Source organism: Petaurus breviceps, unplaced genomic scaffold (assembly GCF_028583685.1).
Source record: "Petaurus breviceps papuanus isolate PSGF00001 unplaced genomic scaffold, PetGlider_PUasm1.0 90743, whole genome shotgun sequence".
In the NCBI taxonomy this organism is placed as follows: domain Eukaryota; kingdom Metazoa; phylum Chordata; class Mammalia; order Diprotodontia; family Petauridae; genus Petaurus; species Petaurus breviceps.
Window position 1 is genome coordinate 5,086,156 of NW_027187332.1, and position 24,877 is coordinate 5,111,032.

The 24,877-nt window shown below is 34.4% G+C and overlaps 1 long non-coding RNA gene across 1 annotated transcript in view; it reads left to right on the plus strand.

Annotated features, from left to right (window-relative positions):
• The window catches only part of LOC138145638 (uncharacterized), a 102,979-nt gene extending 81,131 nt beyond the window's left edge, over nt 1-21,848 (plus strand). The window contains exon 3 of the long non-coding RNA XR_011164275.1: nt 21,339-21,848. This is a non-coding gene — a long non-coding RNA (uncharacterized lncRNA). The remainder of the gene's footprint in view (nt 1-21,338) is intronic.
• Nucleotides 21,849-24,877: the final 3,029 nt, after the last annotated feature.

Consider the following 24,877-nt stretch of genomic DNA (forward strand, 5'->3'; position numbering starts at 1 on the left):
AATCAGAAACAAACCCATGCTGCCTCTGTGCACTGTTGGCAGCCATTAGAGCTCTGATGATGATTCTTCCCTGATAAAAAATTCAAGCTTGCTAAGAACAAGATGATTCCCTAAGTCAGGTATGCGATTTAACAATGACAAGCGTCATTAGCAATCCTTATGGAAATTAGTCAAGCAACTCTTTTAAGCTAGGTCCTGTCCCTGTGAGGTATGTATATAAGACACATATTTGATCCTGTACTACTTTGCATACTGCACTCATACCTATGGACAAGAAGAAATGGCCCAAATTAAAAACATCAATTTCAAGGTTCAGTTAATTGTATCACTTGAATCTCATATCAATTTCCAATATCTATTGCCACAAACCTAGTTTAGGCTTATTTTATCTTTTCTGTACTATTTTAAGTGCTTTTATTTTCTCAATAAATATATGTTTAATGGCTTTCCTCCACATTTTTTTAAATTTTCTCTTCCTACTGAATAAAGGAAAGAAAAAGAAAACCCTAGTAACAAGTATGCATAAAAAAGCAAAACAAATATCCATGTTGATCATGTCCAAAAATATGCATTACTCTCATGTTTAGTTAGTCCTTTGCCTCTCTATCATGAACTCAATAGAATTCTTCCTTAGACTTATTTGCAATAATATTAGATCTTTGCACTGATAATACTTCCTAATTGCCTCTAAAATGCTTGAAAATGTTTGTACTATCAATTGTTCTTGGATATATGCACAAAACTTTAGTAGCATATATTTTTGACATTGCAAAAACCACGAGCCCTAACTAAACAGGTGCCTATCAGTTGGGGCATAACTAAAATTATCATGGTATATGAATGTAATGAAAAATAGTGTTTTCATAAATGAGAAATCTTGAAAGGCTTCCATTTACTGATGATAGAGTGGTGTATCTGAAATAATACAGTGACCTCCACAGTATATATGCTTCTAGTCTACTTCAAACATTGCTCAACCTGCCTTCAAAATGCACATGGTTGATTCTTACTCCCATAATTGGAAGTCTTCAATGTGCCCACATTTTCTGCTAAAAATGTTAAAAATTACTTTGGTAAATACTCAAAGACTTTCATAATGTGAACTCTAATTTATAGAAGTTATGTGAAGAGTGAATCAAAACTAACACTAACCTAGGTAATGCTCTTTTGAATGGCCTTTTCTTGTTTACAGTTTTGTGGACAGTTAAGAGGTTGTTATTTACCTCATGGTTTTGGTATCAAAACAGGTTATAAATATCTGCACATGCTCTAAATTATATCCCTTATGACTCTTCAGGAAACAGTGTCCCCAGACTATGTCATGTGGTGAATTCCAGTAGCTTAGACTCTGTGAATGTTCATAATGATTGGGCTCATTAGCTTTTCAAATGATATGTAATTTTCCCTCTACTCTTCCATCTTTGAAATGTACTATTTTTCCCATTGGGTTATCTGAGAACCCATTCTAATGAATTTTTTTGTTGTTTGAGATGTGCCACTGCCACCTGCATCACAAAGCCTTTTCCTGTTATCTACAGCAATAAATAGCCTCAGATCTCTCATTATTTACTGTGAGTCACTCCTATCAATTTATAAGAGTGCCAATGATATTGATATAATAACAATTAATAATTGAATAGTGCTTCAAGGCTAATAGAGGAATATAAAGATATTATCTCATTTGGTGTGATAATACTGTTTTCTATAGTTCTAATTGAGTTCCTTTTCTTGTTGCTCCACCCATATTAAATAATCTTTGTGGGTTCAAAGATATAACAATAATAATAATTATTATTATTATTATTATCTAATTTTCACTATACTCTCCAAATAGTAAATGCTTATTAAATTTTGTGAAATCTGGAGTCAAATAAACCTAAAAAATCCTGAGAGCTGTTTCTGGCTTGCATCAAGGAAATCCAATATATAGTCAAAGTTTCTATTAGAAAAAAACTGAATTCTTATTGTTTGGCAGCACATGTAATGATGTTAATACAAAAAGGAATGATTTGAGGTCGTTTTGTCCTTTGAGGAGATGACAGAACCTTGTGCCAATATGACATCCAGCTCCAAACCAAAATGATAGTACAACAGAATCTCATAAAAGCCAATTTTTAAGAAAGGAAACAATATAACTGGACAGGAATCTCTAAAATTTCAGATGTTTTTAATCTAGTATTTGACATGTACTTAATTTACTACTATATTTTCCATATTCTCACAAAATATCATGCCATATTAAATGTAAATCAATTTTAAAAATATGTGAGTGTTTACACCATTTGCTCTATTGCCACCTTATAATCTTTATGCCAATGAGCCATCAATTTGCCCAAAATAATGGATCTAGAACCTTGCATAATTTAATACTATGATCTACAATTCCCAGAGCTGCATGTAAAAATGTAGGAAAAATTAAAATAAATATTGATATAATATAAACCTGATAAAATGCATTTTGAATATTTTTTCTTTGACAACTTTTTACATCTGTTTTGTTTTGTTTCATTTTTTATTAATGCTTTATTAACTTCTGATTTAAATCATTTGTTTCTGCCAGATTTTGAGTTACAAATTTTCTCCCCATTTTTCCCCCTACCCGTGCCCTAAAATAGCAGTCCCACAGGATATCCTCTCCTCCAATCTGCTCTCTCAAATATTTTTCCCATACTCCTTTCGAATTTTCCAGTGGATCTCTATGCCTCAGTGCCTGTACATCTCATTTCCCAATTATATGTAAGATGGTATTAATAATAGTATATATATGTGTATTTATATGTACATGTATATATATATGTATATGTACATGCATATATATGTATGCAAACACACACATATACATAAATATATTTGAATATTTGATTTTAAAACTTTCAATTCCAGATTCATTCCCCTCCTCCATTGTCACCCACCCTTACTGGGAAGATAAGCAGTTCAGTATAGGTTGTACATGTGTGGCTAATGCAAGACAATAACATAGTATATATATTGAAAAGACTGAATATATTTCCCTCCCTCCTATCCCACCTCCCACTTGTTCTATTCTTTACTTTGATCCCGTCCCTTTTCAAAAGTGGGTGCTTCCATCTTCCCTCCCCCCCAGCATGCCCTCCCTTCCATCATCCCCCCTCTCATCCCCTCCCCCCCCATACTCTCCTGGAGGTTGAGATACCCTCTTTATTGTGTATTTCACTCCCTCCTCAAGTCAAATTCAATGGAAATAAGGTTGACCCATTCTGTTTTGCCTTCCTTTTCTTCCCCTCCATTGTAAACATTTTGCCTTGCCTCTTCTGTATGATAGTTTGCCCCAATCTGTCTCTCCCAATCTCCTCTCATTATATTCCTCTCACCTCTTAATTTCACCTTTTAAGTAGCAGCCCTTCCTGTTAAATTGGTCCTGTGCCCTCTATCTATGTATACCTGTAAGCATATATACACACATTCACATATGTATTCATATGCCCAAGTAGTCTAATTTATAGCTCAGAGATTTTTAACAAGGGTCAAATCTAGTGAATGCCTAGGCTTCTGAAATATTTTATCTCCATCCTTTGGAGATAGTTCCTAACCTATCCTAATATTTCACATGATATGAGCCTATTTTGCTGCATTTCTTTTTCATTTGTTAATTAAAATTTTTGAATAATTAAGCTTTTGGCATGTCAGTTTATTTTATTGTATTTATTTATTTCCCCAGAATTTATTTATTTATTTTTAATATGCAACATTCATTTTCACAAGGGTTGAACTGGAAATTTTCTCCTCGTCTCTCCTTTACCCCACACTCCAAGATGGCAAGCATGCAGAATACTCCTTCCCACAATCTGCCCTATCTTCTATATCCCCTCCCTCATCTCCATATCTTATCCCCTTCCCTGTTACTCTCTTCTAGGGCAAGATGGATGTCTACCCCCTTTCCTGTATATATTACTTCCTGGTCGCATGTAAAAACAATTTTTAACATTTGTTTTTAAAACGTCGAGTTTCATATTCTCTCCCTTCTTCCCTCTTCACCCACCTCTTCTGAGAAGATAAGCAATTCAATATATGTTGTGCATGTGTAGTTATGCAAACCATTTCCATATTAGTCATATTGAGAAAAAATAACTATATTTCCCTCCATCTTATCCCATGCCCCGTTTATTCTCTTTTCTCATTTGACCCTGTCCCTTTTCAAGTGTTTGCTTCTCCCTCACCAAATCTGCCCTCATCTACCCCATCATCCCTCTTATCCCCTCCCTTCCCCTCATTTTCCTGTAGGGTAAAATACCCAATTGAGTATGTTTGTTAATTCCTCATTGAACCAAGTGCAATGAGAGTAAGGGTGATTCATTCCCTTTCATCTCCCCGCTCTTCCCATTCATTGTAACAGTTTTATTTTACCTTTGTGTGTGTTTGAGATAATTTAATCTATTCTATTTATCCCTTTCTCCTTCCAATATAGTCCTCTTTCAACAGATAACTCACTCTTTGCCTTCTGTCTATGGATACTTACACACACACATAAATGTACATATGTATATTGACACACATCATGTACAGGCACATAAACACACAGATATATACATGTGCACATGTATGCATACATACATGCACATACATGCACATATAGTTATATGTATGCATATGCATATACATATATACATGCATATGCGTATACACACATATAACCTCTTCACAATTCTAATACTTAGAAAAGACTCATGAGTTACAAATACCATCTTTCCATGTACTAATGTAAACAGTTCAACTTTAATGACTTCCTTATGAATTCTTTCCTATTTTCCTTTTCCTGCTTCTTATGATTCTTGTATTTAAAAGTCAAATTTTCTGTTCAGTTATGGTTATTTTATCAAGAATGATTCGAATCCTTTATTTAACTGAATATCCATATTTCCCCTGAAGTATTATACTCAGTTTTGCTGGGAAGGTGATTCTAGGTTTTAATCCTAGCTCATTTGACCTCCAGAATATCATATTCCAAGCTCTTAACGTAAAAGCTGCTACATCTTGTGTTACTCTGATTGTGCTTCCATTATACTCAAATTGTTTCTTGCTGAATGCTTGTAATATTTTCTCCTTGACCTGGGAACTCTGAAATTTGACTACAATATGCCTAGGAGTCTCCCTTTGGGGATCTTTTTCAAGAGGTGATAGGTGTATACTTTCAATTTCTATATTACACTCTGGTTTTTGAATATCAGGGCAATTTTCCTTGAGAATTTCTTGAAAAATGATGTCTAGGCTCTTTCTTTGAACATAGATTTCAGGTAGTGCATTGATTTTTAAATTATCTCTCCTAGATCTAATTTACAGGTCAGTGGTTTTTCTGATGACATATTCCACATTGCCTTCTTTTTTTTCATTCTTTTGGATCTTTTTTATCATATATTGATTTCTCATAAAGTCAATAACTTCCATCTTCTCCATTCTAATTTGGAAGGAATTATTTTCTTCAATCAGTTTTTAAACTTCTTTTTCCATCTGGCTTTTTCTGCTTTTCAAGGTATTATTTTCCTCATTGTCTTTTTGGACCTTGTTTGCCATTTAGGTTAGTCTACTTTTAAGGTATTATTTTCTTCAGTATTTTGGGGGCTCTCCTTTAGCATGCTGTTAACTCATTTTTCATGATTTTCTTGCATCACTTTCATTTATGTTTCCAACTTTTCCTCTACTTTTCTCACTTGATTTTCAAATTCTTTTTTGATCTCCTCCATGGCCCATGACCTATTCATACTTTTCTTGGAGGCTTTTGATTGTAGGAGTTTTTACTATGTTGTCTTCTTTTGGTTTTTTGTTTTGATCTTTGTCACCGATATAAGATTCTATATTTGATTTCTTTTCCTCTGCTTGCTCCTTTTCTCAGTCAATTACTTGGCTTTTGAGCTCTTTTCCAGAGTAGAACTGTCTTCCAGAGTGGGGAGCACTATGTTCCAAATTTCTGTGGTTTTGTGCAGCTGTTGTTCAAGGTGTTTCTAGGCACCTATCTTAGAACTGTGAGGAGGCTTCCCTTTCCACAGTTGTGACAACCTTCGGCACTCAAGCACTCTTTCTCACCCTAGCACTGCCTCCCAAGACTGTCACCCAGATGCAAACAGGGTAAAGCAAGAGAATCCTCACTAACACCAGCAAAGAGATTCCTGCAATTTTCCTCTGATCAGATGCATGGTCCCCCTCCACCCACCATTTGTGTGCCTGCAGCTCTGGAACCAGATGCTGCCACTGCCCTAGGGTCAAGGTTTCACTCTTCTCTCACCCTGTTCCAACAGAGTTTCTCCACTGACCTTTTAGTTTCTCTTTGGTCATAAATTAGCCTCCTCCTCCAACATGTCTTCATGTGCATTGTTACTATCATGAAAAGCTTTTTTAGAAATGAGACAAAAGTAAGTGAAAAAAAGGATGAAGAAAAGTGAGTTTATGATGAGGAAAGCATAGCAACCAGATATGGAGTGAGAACATATTCTAATTTTACAATTTGGTAATATTTATCTTCCTCTTGCATTCATAGTGATGATAGCCATGTTAGGTCTTCAGCTTAGGTCTCACCATATGGAGACAAAAACCTTTTCCACATAATAAACAAATCTTATTAATTACTTATGAATAAATGACTTATGAGGAAATGAATCAAATACTACCTAATTGTGTTAGATTATAATATTAAAGAATATTATATTAAAAGTTCATTTGATTATCATATATGATCAAAACCTCCAAGTAGACAACTGCATGGTATAATTCACAGACATTTTGATTGAACACTGCTATTGAAAGATGTGGAGAAACACATATGATTTGATGCTTAACGTCGTCTGTATTTGGCAATAGACACATAAAGTTGAAATATTTATAAATGGCTTACAAATATCCCTGATGCACAAAAACTGAAGAAAGAATATAAAGAATAATATTTTTTTAAATATAGTACTTAACAGTTTGAAAATGCACATAAATAGATAGTGATGGTTTTAAGGCTTAAAAATGCACTATTTCTTCATGCTTAAAGTGTTTTATGGGACAATTATGTTTACAAATCTCCTCTCAATGTATGATAGTGATATGCATTTGTCCAGTCTAATAGATAAACTACTTTCAAGCATGAGAAATGCATACATCTCCTCGACTGTGATGTTATTATTCAACTCTTTGTTATAGGCAAAATCATTAAAAAAAATTGTGCATCCTGGGTAGGAGAATGCTAAGTGTAATTGAATGGTTTGAAACTAACCATGTTCATTTATTATTCTTTAGTCAGATATAGAATGTGTTATTTTCCTATTTACTTTTAATAGCATAAATCCTCCTTATGTTTATTTTTGAGAGATAATCAAAGGGTGGGTCAAAATGGATCCCCTTAAATCATCAGGGCCTTTTCAAAGTAAGAGGGAACAGCAATGTAAGTTTAAGAAAGTCACAAAATGCTCATTCTTTTTTTATCTTCATGAAAAAGTCAGCCTGATTTCAAACAGTTTTAATTTGGAAGAAGGCCCATAAAGCTTTCTGCACTGAATCATTCTTAGTGACATGGGAAACCACATTTCTTTAATGACTATATTTCATACCTTTCAAATGTCCTTTCTTTTTCAACAAAATTATTTGTGGAGCATAATTTTAGCATTCACACATTTCTAACTATTTACAAAGATCTCTACATTTTTTTGCCAGCAAAAAGTAATGAACTAATGCAACTGAGTGGGATGAAAACAATAGTGTTAATAACATTGCATCATATTTGTAAATCCCTTTCTATAATTACCCTGAAACATTTTGTAGACATTACCTCATTTTGAGCATTAATGAAATAGATAGTTGGCAAACATTGCCATCAATGCTTACATAATTATATGGCATATGTATATGACTTCATTCTTTCTGTGACTTTACCATTTGCCATATTTCACAGAAGCACAGATTACCAAATCTTATGATAGAAAGTGAAAACAAGTATTCCTTCCATATACCCAATTATACCTCCTTCATCAATTAATATATACATCAATAGACATTTATTATGTATTTACTCCTTGCTACACACTATGCCAAACTCTTGGCATATAAGACAGGAATACTGGAAAATAGACTTTGTACATTTTGAAGATATCCTGGAAAGGGGAACCATCTTCCCACTGATGTAACCCGAGGCACTTTTTAACAGCTCTACTTTTTAAAAACATCCCACCCCTTACTTTATCAAGACAACTGCTTTCAGAACTTCTATCTCTTTACTGATTATAGATTTCCACTTATGACCTAACTAAGCGAATCTTCTCTCATATTTTTTTTGCTCCTCTATAAAAGAAAAGAGACAGGAAAGAAGAAAAGAGAGTAGGAAAGGAAGGGAGGAAAGAAGAAAGGAAGGAAGGAAGGAAGGAAGGAAGGAAGGAAGGAAGGAAGGAAGGAAGGAAGGAAGGAGAGAAGGAAGGAAGGAAGGAAGGAAGGAAGGAAGGAAGGAAGGAAGGAAGGAAGGAAGGAAGGAAGGAAGGAAGGAAGGAAAGAAGGAAGGAAAGAAGGAAGGAAGAAAGAAAGGGAGGGAGGAAGGAAGGAAGAAAGAAAAGGAGGGAGGGAGGAAGGAAGGAAGAAAGGAAGTTAGAAAGTAAGGAAGTGGGGAAGAAAGGAAGGAATGAAGGAAGAAAAAAGAAGGAAAAAGAAAGAGATAGAAAGAAAGAGGAAGGAGAGTGGAAGATAAAAGGAAAAGTAAAATAAAATTTTCCTATGTAGTACCCACTCCCTTTTAGCTAACTTCTACTAACTTCTAGTTAACTAAACAGCTTCATTTCTTTTAAATGATTGTCATGTGACATTGTCTTTAATATTTTTTGTACTATTCTGGCCCTTCTCTATATGTAGTCTATGCTTTATAGCTATCTCCTAAAGCATAAGTATGCAGAACTATATGCAATACTTCAGATGACAGCAAAACTCTCAACTTTCTTGTCCTATACATTATATGTCCTAATGCAGTTAATGATATCATTGGGGATTTTTTTTTGTCTTATAATTGTTGATTTTTTTTTCAATAATGAAATTAATTTCACTATTATCACCTACTGAGCCTGTGGTATATTATAACTGCCATATCATTCTTTCACACATGACCTTTCCAATTCCTCTAAATTCTAGTGTCCTACTGTTTCACAGATGACACACAGGAAGCATTGGATGTTTGGGACTACAGTCTTTAACAGGTTTACTCTTTATCTGGTCAGAAAGCCCTACACCTATGGAGGGGCTAATAATCAGCTTTATTCTAGTCTAATCTCATAAATGTTGCTGTTAATGGAAATGTATGCTCCTACCGCCCTCCCTAATGACCCTTCTTGCAGGGGCCAGTGAGAAGAAGGAGCAACTATCATTGCATCTCAAAGGGGTCAATTGAGGCAGACATAAATTGTGCACTCCCCAATATACCCTCAATCCTTCATAGGGGCCATTCAAGGCATATACAGATTACCCTATGAGTTCCCTGTGGGTTTCCCCCATGTGTTGCCCATGAGTGGTTTACCCACTCACTGATCAGTGCCCACTTGCTTTATAAGGCACCAGATAAGGGACGTCATCTTGCCAATATGAACCTCACAAGTTAACTTTAGCAATGTTTTCATTCTGTGCAAGCATAATAAATACCTATTATGTAACTCCCATAACTCATGACACAGGCTCTATAGAACCACTTGTCACTATCCTTCTACAAATGACTTTCTAGGATCCTTGGGACTATTCTAGGACTTATTATCTAGCACCTGGGAACTAGACATTGTCATTACCAAGGATCCTGAGAAACTGAATTCTGCAAAGAATAGCAAAACCCTACTTACATACACTTAACATTATTTTTCCTATCTGTCCTCAAAATAGCCCATTTATACACAGCTGCTTAAATGTTTTCTTCACACTTAGAGTGTGAGTTTCCTGAGGCCATGTTCTGTCTTTTGCCATCCTTTACCTGTTCCTAGTGTTTAGCATAGAACCTAGAGTCTATTAAGCACCTGATAAATGTTTACCATCTGACTGAATAGATAAACTTCTTCCATTTCATTTTTATGAAGTTTATATATTGAGCGAAATGTTAGACCTTTATATTTTTCTTTTTAAATTTACTCTTGCTTGATTTGACATTGCTTAGGTCTCAATGAGAATTATTTTTGATTTTTAACAATATAAGTACATAGACTTTAATTGTTTCACAAGCATATTTTTTCCATTGTCTATTCGAATTCTATCAAAACTGTATGGCAGAAATTGTGGCTATGATTGGCTTCATTTTCTAGGCAAAGAAATGGTAATGTGAAATACCTTTCCCAGATCCCACAGAAAGTAAGTGATCATGCAAAGAAAAGAAACCATGTCTTTTAACTTTAAATTCACTTTTTTCTTAAACATATATGTAAAACTTATTTAATTCTTATAATGTTTTAAATGGTAAAACAAACAAACAAGCACAAAACATGCTCCAAACAGATATTTCCACAGGTAATGATTTTCCCACTTCTGTGCAAAGGTTAGAATACTTTATTAAAAAAAGAGTAATTCGATTTGTTTATAGCTTGTGTGGCAATTGTGCAACCTAGTAAATAATATTAAAAAATATTGGGACATGTTTGTGGTTCATTTTTCCACAGATTTATATACCAATTGAAGTCAAGCAGAGTCAGCTTCTAAATCAGTTAACTGGCATTTACTAATTGTCTATTATATGTGCAGTATTGTGATAGGCACTGGTAGTATGAAGAAAAAGAAGGTATGAGAAAGCAAAATCTCTTGTAGTTATGTAAGTGGATACAGAGAGATGTATATAGGATGCACTATGAAGGTAAAAATAAAAAGTTACAAAAAATGGATACATGCAAAGATTGTGAGTAAGGAATTGAGAATGTTGAAGAATTTGTAAGCCTGCATTACTAAGAAGATGGTGGGGATGGCAGCCAAGTGGCACAGTGAGTAAGAGCACCTGCCCCAGCGTTGGGAGACCCAGGATCGGTTCTGGCCTCAGATTCTTGGCACCCACACAAAATAACTGGCCATGTAAACCTGAGCAAGTTACTTAATGCCAATTGCTTAAAAAAAAGGAGATGGTGGCATTCTTGACAGTAAAATAAAAAGTTTAAAAGAGGCAGATGTTTTGGGGAAAATATAATGAGTTGTGTTTTGGGCATATTAAATATAATATTTATTTTTTTTGTATTTAATTATTATTAAATTATTAAATACTAAATATGCCCGGTGATATCCAAAAGTTAGCTTATTAGTTGAGACTTGATTTCATGAAAGAAATTATAAATGGATATATTTATCTAAGAAAACTCTCTATAGAGACAATAATTTAACCATGGGAGCTGATAACATAACAAATAATGGACTGATGTCATTTGATATTCAGGAGGTATACCTCGTGACACAAAGAAGCACCTAAATGAAAGTTTAGTCTAGAACAGTTATTCTCTGAGATTCTTGTCTCAGCATCGAATTATTTTTGTAAAAATTACTGAAAACTCTTTTCCCCCATAATAAATGTTAAGGATGCTAAAGACCTTTTTTTGAGGTTAAAACCAGTTTATTTTTTTCTTGCTTCATATTATTTTACTTTACCCAATTACATAAAAATATAATTTACAACATTCACTCTTATAAGATGTTGAGCTCCATTTTTTTTTCCCTCCCTCCCCTCTCACACTCCTTCCCCCAACCCCAAGATAGCAAGAAATCTGATATAGGTTCTACATGTGCAATCATATTAAATAAGTTTCCATTTTAGTCATGTTGTGAAAGGATTTTCAGAACAAAAAAAGGGAAAAACACAAGAAACAAAACAAAATAAAGTGAAAACAGAATGCTTGTTCTTCATTTAGATTCCACAGTTCTTTCTTTGCATATTGATCACATTTTCCATCATGAATCTTTTGGAATTATCTATCATCTTTGTATTGCTGAGAAAAACAAAGTCTATCACAACAGATCATTGCACAATGTTGATGTTACTATGTACAGTGTTCTCCTGCTTCTGCTTAATTCACTCAGCATCAGTTCATGTAAACCTTTCCAAGTTTTTGTGAAATCAGCCCAGTCATTATTCTTATAGCATAATAATATTCCATGATATTAAAATGTCACAACTTGTTCTGCCATTGCCTAATTGATAGCCATTTATCAATTGGTTATTGCTTATTTTCTTAGAAATTTTATTCAATTCTATGTATCTTTGAGAAATGAGGCCTTTATCAGAAATAGTGGTTGTAAAAATTATATTCCCCTTTCTGCTTTCCTGTTAATCTTGGTTGCATGGACTGGGTGCAAAAACTTTTAAATTTAATGTAATCAAAATTATCAATTTTAGATTTCAATAGTGTTCTTTATCTCTTGCTTGGTCATGAAGTCTTCCCTTCTCTTTAGATCTGACAGATCTGTAGATCTGTAACCTATCTGGTTCTTCTAATTTCCTCATGATATAACCATTTACCATGTTTCCCTGATAATAAGACACTGTCTTATTATTTTTTTTTTGGACAGAAAAACACCAGAGGGCTTATTTTCAGGGGAGGGCTTATTTTAATGAACATTGAGAGCAATTTTAATAAACAGGTAAATGTGAACAAAAAAATGTACCTTTATTCAATAAGCAGATCACTGGGGAAGAACAGGATGACACACTCACTGCTGCAGCTCTGATTGGATGCAGTTCGGAGCGCGGCCTGCGTTTCACGGGGGGGGGGGGGAACGGTGCATGCAGAGGGTACCGTAATGTAGTGTGCAGTGCAGGGGATCACCTTCACTACAGTAGCAATCTCAATAGGGCTTATTTTCGGGGGAGGGCTTATTTTAGGGGAATCTTACACAGTAAGGGGAGGGCTTATTTTCGGGATAGGTCTTATTATCGGGGAAACACGGTATGTCTAAATTATGTACCCATTTTGGTATATGACTGGCAATTTGCTTTCTGTACTGTGGCTGGAGTTCTCAGAGCTATGCTATACCACTGGCTTACTGAGCCAGTAACAAGGGGCTTCTGTTGCTGATCTGTTTTGTGGCTAAGAACATCCTGCTGGCTTATATAGACACTATCTGTGCTGTTTTAGGCTTCTGTCTCACCCTTCTAAGTTATCTTAATCAGGAAAATGAATTAATTCTGTCATTCTGTAAGTTCTGTCATTATAGAATCTATGTAGAGGCTTGATTTACCACTTTTTCAAAGGAAATGGGATAGCTCAGGCAACTTCTTGGATTAGTTCCAGAATCTTGACTTCACTAATCCAAAGATTTTTTTTATATCATGTAGATTGTATCTATTTATATTTACTGTATTAGAAACTAAAATTGAAAAATGTTAAAATGTTTATTGATTCATTTAGAACACCAATAGTGAACACATTGAATGTCACCCTAATTTGAAGAAATATCTATATTTCCAAAAAATAATTAGAATATAAATTTTTTCTTGTAAATTTGTTTTTAATATCTGACCTATTCTCAAACCCATCTTTTCATTAAATGTATTGCAATATGTTGGACTTTTTGGTGGTGTTTTTGAAATAGAAGAGAAAATTAAGCCTTACAGAGATATGTAGTTTGAAAACATAGGCATATTTTTATTTTTAATTTTCACTCTTTGGAGGGGGGAAGGCAGGGAAATTGGGATGAAGTGACTTGCCCAAGGTCACACAGCTGGTAAATGTTAAGTGTCAGGCCAGATTTAAACTAAGGTACTCCTGACTCCAGGGCTGGTTATCTATTCATTGTGCTACCTAGCCTCCCCAACACAGGCATATTTTAATATTAAAATATCCTCTTAATGTTATTGTAAAAATAGCTTTGACGTTTAGAACCCACTAAAAGGACCACCAGCACACTAGGGGTCTGTGGAACACCTTTTGAGAACTGTTATCAAATGGTATCTTATGAGGAGGTAGAAGACATCTGTAAGTGCATCTGGATGAGGTCTCTGGATAATTTGAGAAAGTACTAGAGAAAAAAAAAGGAAAAGAAAAATAAATAAAAAAGAAACATCCTGGGTAGAAATAGTACTTCTTGAAAATGACTTTAGGGAAGCCACATTCTTAAAAGTGTAATAAACTGATAATGGCCTAAAACAGCAGTCACAGGGATCAGTGTAAATTCTGAAGTTAAGACACAAAACTGTAGGTAAGTAGACATATAACGGGCTTATACAGACCAAGAGGACAAGTGTGGTCAGGGAATATATATGAATAGTTATATTCAAGCAAAATGTGTGTGTGGTGTACATCATGTAAAGAATATCCATATAAGCAGCATGTATAGCCAGGGCAACTCATACTTTATATAGGATTGTCAATGTCCTCTAGCAGTGTGATCAGACTGATATTAGCACTGATCCTGGAGTTAGGAACACCTGAATTCAAATCTGGGCATCATGGCTTTTCTCTTTTCAGCTCTGAGCCTCTCTCTGTTCTCATCTTCTATGTTTAGCCTCTTCAAATAAGTGTTATAACAACCATTTTGTGAAATTGCCCCATCTTTCCCATCTTGGGTAAGTTCACCTAGGAGATTTGCCCGAACTTGCCACCTGGAACCCAACACCCTCCCCCACCCCTTTGTCTAATTCTTGGAATAGACTTGGGGACTTTCCAGTGGGGCAACAAACTGATTGCTGGACAACAAACTTATCACTATCTTTGGCTTCTGTACTTCTCCACTTGCATAATCTCACCATTAAGTTGTGGGTTTTGCCTTTATAAACCCTCAGCACAAACTCCTCAGGGCTGCTTGATTTGGAGTTTGTTCACCCCTTGCAGCCACCAGCTTATTAAACTCTATTTAAAACTTTAAATGGTCTCACTCACTGTCACTTACAGCTCAACATAAGGTTATGGCCCCCTATCCACTAAAGTGCAGTGACTTTATAACCTGTATCTGACAATGAAGTCTAATAGAATATTCTATGTTCAAGGCTATAAGCCACCAGGGTTAATGTAGGAAACAAACAAAAAGCAGAATGCTTCAGATCAATATTGCTTAATATCTTGGCTACTTATATTTCTCAGTGGTAGTTTTGAGAATTAGAAAATGCTTTATAATACTTCTCTAATTGGAAATTTGGTGCCTTCTAACCTACAAAACATTCTGATGATTCTACCAGATAACAGTAATCCTGAATCTTTTTGATGGATATGTCCCTGAATTCATCCCAGTCTCTGAGTCCCCAAACCCATTCTAAATGGCAGTCAAATGAAATTGGGCATGAAGAAAATTATGCCACAATGAGACCATTGCCTTTTTGTCTTTCTGACTGAAAACTCTGGTTTGTAATATGGAACTTAACTTATAAAGGTAAGCTTGTAAACTAGATTTTTTAGGAGGAGGGAGATATAAAGTTTAAAGTAGTTCTGAGGGTCATGTGATACAAATTATAAGCTGATTTTGGGGGATCTGCAAGGTTAAATAAAGGAAAGGATTGGGTTTGGGGAACTCTAAAGCAGCAAAGTTCTTTTCAGTATTTAATCCCAAATTCCTATAATTGTATTCTTAGCCTCAGAAGGAAGAAACAGGAGAAATATTTTGAAGGTGCAGAGTAAAAGACTTAGTTTTGATTCAAGAGGAAAAGCAATCTTATATTAGAGATTTCCAAGAGTGAAATGGGCTGACTCAAGAGGGACTCAGTTCTGTCTCCCTGGATTCCTTCCAGTAGAAGCCAGATGATCACTTGTCATACATGCTCGGAGAGTCTTACTTTAGTTCCTGATTCAACTCAATTACTTCTGAAGCAGCTTCTATTTCCATGATAATGATTCTTGCTATCTGCTTTTAAATATTAGCTTGTTCTTTCAAATTCTGTTACAATTTGAAGAGTTGATTTTGCCTTTAACTTCTCCAAGATATATTTCTTTTGTCCATCCACCCCTCCTACCATTCCTCCAAATTTCTAGAAGGAAAGACTTGTTTTCAAGCAGTATATTTCACAGCACATGTTATCTGGGTAATTGCCTCTCCTCTCCATTTTTCTTTCTGTACAGAGGAAGTGAAATGCTTTAAGATGGATTCTCACCTAACTTCAACATATTGACAAAGCAATGTCACTAGTGTCAATACACCCTGTTTTAAATTTCTTCATCTGTGATATTATAACTTTAATGTGAAGTGTCTTATGGAAGATATTGCTATTATACTTTCATAGCTGAATAAATCTAACAGAAAGAATAAAAAATAAAATATAGATCTTAAGAGAATTTTGGAAAAGTTACAAGACATGCTTTAAATGGTTTAGTTGATAATGATATTAAAGTGTCATCTGTTCCTCCTAATCCCTTCTTATTTATATAAAAGTCTCCTGGTGCTCACTTATTATTACATTATTTTCCTTAGCCTTCTTTTCCCTTCCCCTCTCTTACAAAGTGTATTTCTCTTCCTCTTTCTGTTTTACTTTTAAGATCATCAATATATAACAGAATCACTCAAAGACTTTAAATTCCCTATGTGACTCCTGATGATGATAAAGTTCAGAGGTGACTCACATATCATCTCCATCTATTTTAAAATCAGTAGTTTATCTTTTTTTAGCCCTTTGTTATTGTTTATTCACACACAGACTCCCTTCTCAGTTTCCCCTGGATTTATGACGCAGAGCTACGTAGTAGACAACAAAAGTGCAAGGATAGACTGCTTCTGGGCTCCATCACTTTCAGGCAGCTATAAAGTTCTCTTTTTTCTTTCAGTGTCTGGGAGTATTGAGTTTATAGCACTCCAGCCTCTCCCTGGTATCTTGGAATAACACAATAACCAATACCCCAAGAAAGTAGCAGTAAGACCAGTTCAGATTTTCACTCCAGAACTGTGGCAGCACCCATAACTAATATAAAATAAAAATCAGAAAATAGGAAGAAAGAAAAAGCAAACAAATTAATTAAATTAACTCACCATAAAGAGTTATTTGGATGGCAAAGAAGTTCAAGAGAAATACAGAAGAAGAGAAGAATTTCCAAAACTTTCTATAGGAAAGCTTTAGGGAAAAAACACCATCTTGGCACAAATTTAAGTAGAAGACCTGGAAGAAGTAAAAGCATATTTTCTTTTTTTAAAGTTAAAATATTTTTGTCATTGAAATGATAGCATTTGAAAAAAGAAGAACTTGAGAAATAAATAAAAGTTATGGAAAAGAGAATTAGAATGGAAATGAACAGTTTGGTAGAAGAGACCTTCCTTCATTCAAATTTTCTAGGTTCCTTACTTCGTTTTTGATATGATCAAGGAAAGACACTCCTGGCCTCCATCTCAATAAGCCAGCTGGAATCTTTTTTATTTTGTTTAGTGACAGAATTAAAGCTCTCATTTTGTCTGGAAATCCTATCCTAATTATTCCTTTGCAGATAGTGCTAGATGCTAGAATTAAGGTATGACTCTGCTCCTGTAATCTGGGTTGCATGAACACTGCTTCTAAACTGCTTTCTTTCTTGGCATACTTTCCACTATGAAGGAACACAATTCTAGCAAACAGACTCCCTTCCCACTTTGTCCTGAATTCATGACCCAGTACTAGGTAGTAGACCACAATGGTGCACTTAGGCACATGTTCTTGGTCAGTTTGGTATTTCTCTGGGATAGATCTGGGACATCCTCCTGCTTGAGTGCTCTGACTACAATATGATCATGACCTGACCCTAACTCCAGTGTTTGTAGACCTCTCTGACTTCTCTGCAGATCAGGATTGTACACAAAGTCACAGTGATTTTTTTTTTCTGAATTTCTTCATGCAGATTCCATCTGGTGCACTTTCTAGGTCTATTTGGAATAGTTTCACAGAGGGGAGTTGTTTTGTGCACCTGGCTTCCTGCTATTTCACAATCTTGGTTTCTTCCCATGAAAACATCTCTACCCCCCAAAAAAACCACTTTATTTAATAAGACAAATAAAATGTGGGAATAATGGTGATTCAAAATCACAAATAACAATGCATAAGTTGAAATAAAATAAGAGTAAACAAATGCATTATAATCATCCAATAAATTAACTCACATAATTATAAAAAGTAAATTCATTTAAAAATTTTAAAAAATGCAGTACTCATTTATAGCAAATATACTAAACATTATAGAAAGGATTATTTAGACATGATATAAACATGACAAGACCTTTCTTAAATATGATAAAAAAATGTATTATTAAAGTCAAGAAAAAAGCTCAAATTACTTATATTAAAAATACTAGATATTCCTCAATGAATACTGGGGGCATGTTGTGGTTCTTCTTTCATTTGCAAAGAGGACCAATGGCATCACAATATGTTTGCCTGGGACTCATCACTCCAATATGAGTGCTCAATTTTCTACCACAGGTAATCCTTTAGATCATTTTAGATGGAGATATATCTGGTTGTGTGCAGCTCATACAGCCCTTGCATTACTGCATTTATGGTACAGGACACCTCTGTAGAGCTGAACTGCAAGCATTCAAACTTTACTACAGAGAGTGCTACTGCTCTTGGCTGGTCATGCAGAGGGAACATAAATATGCATGTGTATATGCAAGAATATGTGAGCTCCTACTATTTGATGGCATTTACAAATGTCATGTGAATAAATATAAATAAATATTTGGTATATGTATGACTAAATGAAACTGAATTCAGACAATATAAAAGAGAAGATAAAATCGCCCCTATATACACATGAAATTATATTGTTCTTAGATTTGAAGAATTATCAATGAACCTGAAATAATAGTTTCCCTAATATTGCATGATGCAAAAATTTATACACAGGAAGTCTTAGCATGTTTATATTGAAACACAAAAAATGACAAAATATAAAAATAGAAATACATAAAAATTGACTCCATAAAACATAAAATGTTTGGATGTGTGTGTGTGTGTTTGTGTGTGTATGGAAGACCTCTTATATAATGGTATGCCAATACTATGACTAAACACACTTTATGTAAATTTTAAAATCTTAAATAACTGGAGAGCTATTCTTTTTCTCTTCATAAAATAAAAAGCAGTAAGAGGTATACATGTATATATGTGTAATATAGGTGTATATACATATATTTCATACATATATGCATATGTATGTGTATATGTAGATACATACACATATATATGGATTAAGTTAATTTAGATGTCATATTTTGTGGCATTTTCTTAGATCAAAGGAACTAAACTCATATTTATTCAAGTTTAGAACTGCAAGATAAACAATTAAAAAGTAGGAATAAAAGACAATTATCTATCATATAAATAAGTATCAAAATTATTTTGGTGTCAATTAAAAAATAGAAAAGAGATCAGGCAGTATAATGGGAATGGGAATTTGAAGATCTTCCCTGAAGCTTGTATTTGCAATGCACCAGGTACTTAACACCTTGTTCCAAGTTCATGATTGTGTCAAATATTAAGACCCAGAACTTGTGAATCCCACAGTGGGACAGACTTGTTGATGTAACAGAAAGGGGGAGAACAGGGAGGAGCTAATAACCTATATAAGTAATAGCCCAAACTGAGAGAAGCCAGTACTGCTGGAAGTGAGCATCTGGGGGCTGGTCTGCTACTGCTGGAGAGAGAGAAGATTACTGAGAACTGAACTGAGAACAGAAAAGAACCGAGAAGACCAAAGAGAACTGAGGACTTGAAATGGCAAGCAAAGATGGAGTTAAGACCTTGTTTCAGCTATTTAATTAACACAGTAGTAGGTAACACTTTGTTTCAGTTCATTATTGTATCAAGTATTAAGATCCAGAAATTGTGAATTCCACAACTTGTGAAACCTAGAACTTGTGAACATCTGTGACAGGAGGGGGAGGAGCTAATGACCATATATAAAGAGAGGCCCAGGCTGGAGAGACCAGAACTGAGAAGGGAGCTCTTGGTGTGGAGAAGGGGAAAACTTGTTGTATCCCATCACTCTATTTTGTCTGTTCTGTGTGTGTTGATGTTTGTTTGTGATACTTTCTACTGAAGCCCAGGGACCTTTCTGGAAACCCTGAAAGAGTATTTTCTGGTTGTCTCTTTACAGACGTCCTAAGTAGGGTTTGGGATATCCTGTGACTTTACTGATGATTTGTACTGACCTCTTGGACATGGTTTGTGGGTCTATGTTGATTTCCATATGGATGATTTGTGTTGACTTCTCAGACCTCATTGGTGGGTCTGAGTTGACTTCACAGGCAGGTAGTGAATTGATGATGATACTGGCAATGTATATGGATATTATTGTGGCTCTATTAAGCTTTGTATTCCCAGAAATAACAACTCTGAAGGACTTGAGGTGAACTGGATACTGTGAGCTTCAATATGGAACAATAACTGCATAAGGAACTGAGAGCTAGCTGTCTGCCATATAATCCAGGTGGCAGTTCCGTAGGTTCAGGCAGGAGTTTGGACAATGGAAGACAAACCTTGGAATCTGAGAGCCTGCCACTTGTCAAGATGAAACAACCTCTCCTTGGTTATTTAATGCAAACAGATAAAATAATGACTTACTGTGGCCCAGGGGTGGAGAACTCTACCCTTGACATTTAGATGATTGAGTTAAGGACTTCTCCAATTAAGAAGAAAGAGGACTTTGTAATTGAAGAGATTAAGACAATGTGACATAGAGGTGTAGAACAATGACCTTGTACTTTGTGTCAATTAAGGAGGCTTGCCTCCTTAAGGATAATTGAATTAAGGACTTACTAAATTTTTATCTTATTAAATGAATGTTATCTTTTCTTAACATTATGTGAAAACTTTGCTGAAAACCAAGTAGCCATTTTAGTGATAAGTTGCTTTGCCATAATGTGAGTGCTGTGCTTTGATTTTTGTGACTGTTTCGTCTTAGTTTGTTACTAAATAAATAGAGAGTTCACTATACTCTGTAATCAGAACCTTGAAGCTGTCCGCCACAGTCCTTTGCAAAGCTGTTAGTGCTTGGCTTTATAGGACTGAACTGAGAAATAAGAAGAGAGGAGAACTGGGAAGAGTCATGGTTTTGGTGTCCGTACTTTGTCTGTTTTGATGTTGCTTTGTCAGATTCATCTGCTAATACAGGATGGTGCTGTTGTTACAGAAGCCCTGGGAATTATGCTGCTGGTTCAGAAGCCCTGAAAGAGGATTTTCTTGTCATGTGTTTGCAGAAAACCTGGAGTAGTGTCTTATCGACATTTTCAGAGGTCCTGGGATTATACTAATGATTTGTGTTTATACCTCAGACCTTGTTGTTTTGTCTATGTTGATTTCTCAGGCAGAAAGTGAATTGATGAGGGCACCAGCAATGTCTCTTTTCTATTTTTAACTGATACCAAATAATTTTGATAGTTGTTTATATGATAGATACTTGTATTTTATTCCTACTGTTTCATTGTTTGTTATTTAGTTTTATTGTGGCTTTGTTAAGTTTTGTCTTCCCAGAAACTGTGAAGGACTTGAAGTGGACAAGACACTGTGAGCTTCAATTTGGGACAGCAACTGCATAAGAAGCTAGACCAAGAACTGAGAGCTGTCTGCCTTTGAACCCATGTGGCAGTTGGATAGATTTGGGCAGGTGCTGCGACCATGGAAGAGGAACCATGAAATCTGAGAGCTTGCCTATTGTCAAAATGAAAAGAACTCTCTTTGGGTATTTAATTGAAATTGATAAAATCATAACTTACTGTGGCCTAGGGGTGGAGCATTCTAACCTTGCAATTTAGATGATTGAATTAAGGACTGCTCCAATTAAGAAGAAAAATGGCCTTTTTAAATTGAAGAGATTAATACAATATGACCTAGGGGTAGAGAACTTTAATCTTTGTAGTTTGTGTCAATTAAGGAGGCTTTCCTCTTTAAGGTTGATTGAATTAAGGACTTACTAAATGATTGTCTTACTAAATGAATGTTAACTATGTGACCATTTTGGTGAAAACTATATGGCCACTTAAGCAGTAAAATTTTTTTTAAAGTTATAACATTGTGACTGTTGTACTTTTATTTATGTGAATGTTTTGTCTTAGTTTGTTATGAATAAATAGAAAATTCAATGTTTTGTGTAATCAGAACTTTAAAAGCTGTTCATAATAACATTCCTCTGGAAATCTGTTCATGCTTGGCTTTGCAGGCAGTATAGTAGACAAACAAAAAAATAACCATGTTTAAGTCCAGTAGTCAAGTTTTCAAAAATGAATAAAATATAAGACTATAAAATATTTTTCAGAAAGCATTTCTTTTTTAATTAGAATTGCTGGGAAATCTGTGCATCAGTCTTGTGTGAAGATAAATTTAGATGACCATTTTTTTCCTCTATTCCAGAAAGAGAACTAAGCATAAAGGTGGTCTTAAAGATAAAAGGCAAATGCTAAACAAATAAAAGAGGACAAAAGCAGCTTTCTTAGTGTACCTACAAATTTGAATTTATAGATAAAGTCTAGATGGGGAATTTAAAAAAAATATTCATTAAATATCTCTTTTAAAGGTTTTATATCAGGATATCAGGGGATTCATATACACATTTAGAATATAAAATCATTACTGTTATTGACAAATACTTCAAAGAAAGGTATACATTATAGAGACGTTTATATAGATATAGGGACACATAGTATTCTAATACTATTTGCTAAGAATTAGGGATAAAAATTAAAACATGTAAGACAGACCTTTCCTTCCAGGAAAACAATGCATAACCCAGTATTAGAAACAGATATTGGATGTAGTAGGTGGGTCATAATTCTGAGTTTAGGAGATAACAAAAAAGCATTAGATAGGTCAGGCCCCAGCAAGATGTTGCAAGACTCATCTATCTTAGATAGTAGACCTAGGAATAGAATACAGAATTCTGGGGGAACAAAGATTGTCAATGTGCAAGGGTATGAGGAATGAGCAAGGAAGTGTCTTGTAAAAAAAGTTAAAAACTCACCTATCAGGATAAAATATAACAAAATTAAAATGAATTTAAATGTGCATTATTAAAATGGCATAAAATCCCTTCCAAATAATAACAGAAATGCATATTTAAGATTTCTGGGGTCAATTCAACATCTAGGAGTCAAGAAGGCAGACTAAGAAGTAAGTCACTCTCACTATCCCTTATTGACATCTGAAAGCCCAGAAAATATCATATCAGGAACAACATACAGGAAGAAATAGAAACCAAAACTATACTACTGAGGGACCTCAAACTCCCCCTCTCATAAGTAATTAAATACAATCACAAAATAAACAAGAAAGAAGATAAGGAGTTGAATAGAATTTTAGGAAAGTTAGATATCCTCAACCTCTGTAGAAAACTGAACAAGGATAGAAAGAAATTCACTCTTTTCTTGGCAGTACATGGTACCTACATAAAAAATTGACCATGTATTTGGGTAGAAAATCCTCATGATAGGTGTAGCCAGGTGGTTCAGCGAATAAGAGCACCAGCTCCCATGTTGGGATGACCTGGGGATCAAATTCATGCTCAGATTCTTAGCACCACACCCAGAAACAACTGGCCATGTAACCTTGAGCAAGTTATTTAACCCCAATTGCTTAAAAAAATTTTTTTAAAAATAAAAGAAAATCCTCATGATCAAATTCAAAAAGGCAGAAATATTAAATGTACCCTTTTCAGATGATGATGCAATAAAAATACATGTAATAAAGGGTCAGGAGAAGACAAACTAAAATTTAATTGGAAGCTAAATAATATAATACTAAAGAATGAGTGGATCAAACAACAAATCATAGAAACAATAACTAATTGTTCATGATATAGAGCTAGATACACATTTTAATATATGGTCCTTTTATTTCTCTCTTTATATATATATATATATATATGTGTGTGTGTGTGTGTATACACATACACATATGTATATATGCATATATGTGTATACACAAACATATGTATTGTGTTTTCTATTAGAATTTTTCTATTATGTTTCCATAGATATTTTTTTATTATGAGATTATGAATTGGGTAGCAAAAGAGTTGGAAGTAAAGAAAAGCTAAAAATGTATAAATTATTACAACAAAGGGAAAAGTACAAAAAAAAAAGGCAAAAGTGTGATATCAGAAGTTCATATAGAAAAGAATGATAACTTCCTCACCATTAGGCTAAATTTTATAACCATTCAAAACAAAGAAAAAACCGATATATAGCCAAAGTTCCCAATTTCATATATAATCTTTTTTCTTTCTATATTAAAGTACTTATATATGTTGAAGTTTTCTATACCTGCAATTTTTCCTTGAAAAAATTAAAAGAGTATTTGTGACTTAAAAATGTATCATCTGAGACTACCTGGTTTTGAGACTGAATGGACAGTGGTTCTTATTTTTGAACAGCAGAAAAAATTGTGACCAAATTCTAGATCTTAGGTAGATTCTCTATGGTGATTATGAGAAAGAAGTATTACATAGCATCAGAATATGTATTTATGCTTTAAATGATATATATTCTGAGATATCTATTTAAATAAAATAATGGAAATATTTCATTCTGAGCTCCACTGTGGACAATCCAGTTATTTTCCATGGTGATATAGGAATCTTCTCTTCCTATAAGTTAAGTCCACCATCCATTCCCCATATGAGATACTTGACCCTCTTCCTCTGAGTTATTAGTTCCCCTTAGAAATTCCATTTGGAGTTCAGCACCCATGCCAACCAGGTCTCATTGTTTTTTTTCCGGGTTCCACTTCTAACTCTGCCCCTTTGATGGGACTCTTTCTGTTTGTATTTGTATTATTAGTGCTTCATAAAATTCCTAGCACATAGTGAGCACTTAATAAAGGTGTCTTTGCTTACTATAGAATGGTCAAACAGAGTTTTCTGTGTTTGTGTTTAATTTGTTTTGCTTGCTTTTAATAGTTATACAAACACTATGATATTTTCAAGTATAAAATAGTTGGTAAGGGAAAAAATAACCTTGAATATAAGTTTAATTGCTCATTATTTGCTTAAATGTCAAATTTTAA